The sequence below is a fragment of the Salvelinus namaycush genome, chromosome 23, assembly GCF_016432855.1.
Source record: "Salvelinus namaycush isolate Seneca chromosome 23, SaNama_1.0, whole genome shotgun sequence".
In the NCBI taxonomy this organism is placed as follows: domain Eukaryota; kingdom Metazoa; phylum Chordata; class Actinopteri; order Salmoniformes; family Salmonidae; genus Salvelinus; species Salvelinus namaycush.
Window position 1 is genome coordinate 24,915,939 of NC_052329.1, and position 6,000 is coordinate 24,921,938.

Here is a 6,000-nt window from a genome sequence, read left to right on the forward strand (position 1 = left end):
TTACTGGGCTATATCAGTGACCTTTTATCCACCTCTGTACTTAATCAGCTTCTTGATATGCCACACCTGTCAGGTGGATGGATTATCTTGGCAAAGGAGAAACGCTCACTAACAGGGATGTAAACACATTTGTGCACAACATTTGAAAGAAATACGCTTTTTGTGTGTTTGGACAATTTCTGGGATGTTTTATTTCCGCTCATGGAACATGGGACGAACACTTTACATGTTGGGCTTATATTTTTGTTCAGTATATTTTATGGGTTACCTTGAAGGAGTGGGAAGATTTTCAGACGGAGAAATATGGGTGATCAACATTTATTTCTAGGCAGTGTAGTAAACTATAGCATAATCATAGGTCTATTTAGGAAGTACATTTCCTTGGAAAAATAACTGCCCCGAGCTTCTCCGCCCATTCATAGGCTATATAGCCTACTCTATTTAATTGATACCAAACGCGCACCTGATCTCGCAGGTATGGCTACTGAACTTGAAGCAGTAAGAATGATGACAGCGACACTTGCTACGTTTTGCGTAGACCTATAAAATATCCAGTGCTTAATTTTAGCCGGATCCTGTGGGAACAGGATCCAGCACCTCTCAGATTTGATTTAAATTTGTTCCGGCACCTATTTTCCCGGATGCAGTACCTCTCGCGGCAATATGTATTAATTGTTTCACTGTTCGCACTGTAAACATTCTAATAAAAGCAATCAGCTAAATCAAGTTCCCCCCTCATTATTTCTCCCGCCCCACAGAAAAACCATCACATAAAAGCACGGGGATCCTTCTGTGTAATCATCCTGTCCTGCAACACTGATCACAGATCTGCTCTCTTATTTGTAGACATAGAGGTTATGGGGAGGGCCTGTGTGGAAAGTAACTGATCTTGGCACAGGTCTTGTCTTGGTAGTGGTGGTCTGCTAGTGAAGGTCCCTACGTAAATCACGGAATGTAGCTAGTCTAGTCGTCTCACTACTGAATTTGAAACGTGGGAAAGCCAAATAAAAAATGGATGAGAAAAGGCAATCGAGTTTGATAACGTTTTTTTTCAAGTCCACAAATCCAGAGAAAGATGATGATTTGAACCCTAAACGACCCAGAAAACTGCCAGTGGCGGAGAAGAGGAGGGAGGGGAAAACCGCTCCTGATGGCAACGCTTTAGCTAGCAGCTAATCCCGCCAGTTCAGCATCACTACCGGCACCTACACTAGCTAGTAGCGAGTCATACTCAGCGGGAGGCAGGGTCAGTTCAAGAACAAGCAAATTTATAACCCTGGCTTTTCGTGCAAAATTCAAAACTGGGCTGTACAACAACAGGCCCGCTAATGGCTTTGAGCAAGAAAATGACTTTGAGCAATACTTTTACTTTCAGGAGTTAAATGATCTTGACATGGGGAGAGTCATTGTGGGAGGTATTGAAAACTTATTCTGTACTGTGAAGTTAATAGTTAACTAAATGGCGCCGGAAGAAATGGCAGCAGATTTACGGGCGCCCAACCAATTGTGCTATTATGTGTTTTTTTCACGTTATTTGTAACTTATTTTGTACATAATGTTTCTCCAACCGTATCTTAAGACAAAAAAGAGCTGGATATCAGGACAGCGATCACTCACCTCGGATTAGACAAAGATCTTTTCTTCAACAAGCAAGACCCACCGGACATTCATCAAACACCCGACAGGGCCAACATCCCTGTTATTTGCAAGAGGAAGCGACGCAGGTACAGAGGACAAAGAGCCGGATGCCTGGTCAGGACCCGGAAAAGGCGAGTGGGAAAGCTGCCGTTACTGTCAATACTATTCGCCAACGTGCAATCATTGGACAATAAACTAGATGAGGTACGATCACGAATATCCTAACGGGACATCAAAACTGTAATATCCTATGTTTCATGTAATCGTGGCTGAATGACGACATGGATACTCAGCTAGCGGGATATACGCTGCACCGGCAAGATAGAACAGCACACGAGGGGGGGGTGGTCTGTGCATATTTGTAAACAACAGCTGGTGCACGAAATCTAAGGAAGTCTCTAGATTTTGCTCGCCTGAAGTAGAGTATATTGTGATAAATTGCAGGCCACACTACTTGCCTAGAGAGTTTTCAGCTATACTTTTCGTGGCTGTTTATTTACCACCACAGACAGATGCTGGCACTAAGACCGCACTCAGTCAGCTGTATAATGAAATAAGCAAACAGGAAACCACTCACCCAGAGGCGGCGCTCCTAGTGGCCGGAGACTTCAATGCAGGGAAACTTAAATCAGTTCTACCAAATTTCCATCAACATGTTAAATGTGCAACCAGAGGGGAAAAAATTCTATATCACCTGTACTCCACACACAGAGATGCGTACAAAGCTCTCCCTCACCCTCCATTTGGTAAATCCGACCACAACTCTATCCTCCTGATTCCTGTTTACAAGCAAAAATTAAAGCAGGAAGCACCAGTGACTCAGTCTATAAAAAAGTGGTCAGATGAAGCAGATGCTAAACTACAGGACTGTTTTGCTATCACAGACTGGAACATGTTCCGGGATTCCCCCGATGGCATTGAGGAGTACACCACATCAGTCACTGGCTTTATCAATAAGTGCATCGAGGACGTCGTCCCCACAGTGGTTGTGCGTACATACCCCAACCAGAAGCCATGGATTACAGGCAACATTTGCACTGAGCTAAAGGGTAGAGCTGCCGCTTTCAATGTGCGGGACTCTAACCCGGAAGCTTACAAGAAATCCTGCTATGCGACGAACCATCAGGCAAAGTGTCAATACAGGGCTAAGATTGAATCATACTACAACGGCTCCGATGCTCGTCTTATGTTGCAGGGCTTGCAAACTATTACAGACTACAAAGGGAAGCACAGCCGCTAGCTAACAAGTGACACGAGCCTACCAGACAAGCTAAATCACTTCTATGCTCGCTTCGAGGCAAGCAACACTGAGGCATGCATGAGAGCATCAGCTGTTCCGGACGACTGTGTGATCACGTTCTCCATAGCCGACGTGAGTAAGACCTTTAAACAGGTCAACATGCACAAGGCTGCGGGGCCAGACGGATTACCAGGACGTGTGCTCCGGGCATGTGCTGACCAACTGGCAGGTGTCTTCACTGACATTTTCAACATGTCCCTGATTGAGTCTGTAATACCAACATGTTTCAAGCAGACCACCATAGTCCCTGTGCCCAAGAACACAAAGGCAACCTGCCTAAATGACTACAGACCCGTAGCACTCACGTCCTAGACCCACTTCAATTTGCATACCGCCCAAACAGATCCACAGATGATGCAATCTCTATTGCACTCCACACTGCCCTTTCCCACCTGGTCAAAAGGCCTTATGTGAGAATGCTATTCATTGACTACAGCTCAGCGTTCAACACCATAGTACCCTCAAAGCTCATCACTAAGCTAAGGATCCTGGGACTAAACACCTCCCTCTGCAACTGGTTCCTGGACTTCCTGACGGGTAGGAAGCAACACATCTGCCACTCTGATCCTCAACACTGGAGCTCCCCAGGGGTGCGTGCTCAGTCCCCTCCTGTACTCCCTGTTCACCCATGACTGCATGGCCAGGCACAACTCCAACACCATCATTAAGTTTGCAGATGACACAACAGTGGTAGGCCTGATCACCGACAACAACGAGACAGCCTATAGGGTGGAGGTCAGAGACCTGGCCGGGTGGTGCCAGAAAAACAACCTATGCCTCAACGTAACCAAGACTAAGGAGATGATTGTGGACTACAGGAAAAGGAGGACCAAGCACGCCCCCATTCTCATTGACGGGGCTGTAGTGGAGCAGGTTGAGAGCTTCAAGTTCCTTGGTGTCCACATCAACAACAAACTACAATGGTCCAAACACACCAAGACAGTCGTGAAGAGGGCACGACAAAGCTTTTTCCCCCTCAGGAAACTAAAAAGATTTGGCATGGGTCCTGAGATCCTCAAAAGGTTCTACAGCTGCAACATCGAGAGCATCCTGACTGGTTGCATCACTGCCTGGTACGGCAATTGCTCGGCCTCTGACCGCAAGGCACTACAGAGGGTAGTGCGTACGGCCCAGTACATCACTGGGGCAAAGTTGCCTGCCATCCAGGACCTCTACACCAGGCGGTGTCAGAGGAAGGCCCTAAAAATTGTCAAAGACCCCAGTGTCGTGTCTTTGGCTATGCCGGATTAATTGCTATGACATGCTATTCTATAAAATACTTTCTCCGTAATTAATATCACCTGATTGAGCTAATCGGGTAAATGTAATTAACTAGAGAGTCGGGCACCACAAAATAATATTTATAGAGCTGTTATCTTCCGAATAAACTCTTAAAGATTTAGCAAAATTTTACATCAATAGCAGTCAACATTAATCGTCATCTTACTTCAGTCTCATATTCTGAAAGTTGTAAATTCTTGGTTATCTGCAAGAATCCTGGCTAACAAGTAGAATCAGCAATACAAAATTGGGTTTAGTTATTTATTTACTAAATACCTAACTAAATCACACAGAATTACATATACACAATTAAATCATAACTTGATTACAAATTGCCGTCATAAAGGAAAACGTCCCTAGCGGGCGGAACAGATATGACAGCTTGTTACACAAAGGAAAAGGGGCTGGGTTTTAGTGAAAGAGCGGGAGACTGGAACAGAGGCGAACCTGTGCTATCGTAAATACAGTATCTTATGCATTCTAAATTACCGCCCATTTGGAAAAGGAAAATGCAATAAATATTTACTCTGAGCTGCGCTTCAGTAGGTTGGTGGTAGATGGAAAACTGTGTTGCCAAACCGAGTCCTCTGTCCTTTGAAGAATGTCTCTGGTGGTCACTGGATACGTTGTAGTAACGTCGTTGTGTAGTAGACGGGATACTCTGACTGTCCTTCCCAACCTGCGTTTGTAGCAGCTGTTGCTAACTCAACGGCTAGGAGGTATCACTTCTGTAGTGAATACGAGTTCAAAGTTCATACCATTCACAACCAAAGCTCATGCTGATGTTGGCTTAGTTCTGTAGTTATTATCTGAACCATTCTGACATAGGACCGTCGTCCTCATCCTCGGAACAGAAGGTTATATTTTCGTCAATGGCTTATATAGTGGAGGGAGAGGGGTGTGTCTGAAAAGTTTATAACCCATGTCTCTTCACAGGGGCGGGCCACTGGTTGAGCAGAGACCCAAACTTATGAAAACCCAAATCTCTCATTTGGAAGCTAAAATTACATTTCATCTCCTCACAAATAATTTCATATTCAAACATTTGAATTAAACAACAATTCCATGTGAATCCGATACCTCTGATGTTTAGACTTTCCACAGTAGAGTTTATGTCATTCTATCATTGATGAGAATGTGTCAGAGGGCAACCGAACTGACATAATATACCTTAAGTACCACCGCATATGTTCAGTTGGTCGGATTACCAGAATATAGTTAATTTCCCCCCAACTTCTGATGTTCCCAGAATCTCTATGTTAACCAAGGGTTTTCTAATGTCACATCAGTAGAATAGAGAGAGAGGAAAAAGGGGGGGAAGAGGTATTTATGACTGTCATAAACCTACCCCCAGGCCAACGTCATGACACCAGCTACCCCAGTCATAGACTGTTCTCTCTACTACCGCATGGCAAGCGGTACCGGAGTGCCAAGTCTAGGACAAAAAGGCTTTTCAACAGTTTTTACCCCCGAGCCATAAGACTCCTGAACAGGTAATCAAATGGCTACCCGGACTATTTGCATTGTGTGCCCCCCCAACCCCTCTTTTTACGCTGCTGCTACTCTCTGTTTATCATATATGCATAGTCACTTTAACTATACATTAATGTACATACTACCTCAATTGGGCCGACCAACCAGTGCTCCCGCACATTGGCTAACCGGGCTATCTGCATTGTGTCCCACTCACCACCCGCCAACCCCTCTTTTACGCTACTGCTACTCTCTGTTCATCATATATGCATAGTCACGTTAACCATATCTACATGTACATACTACCT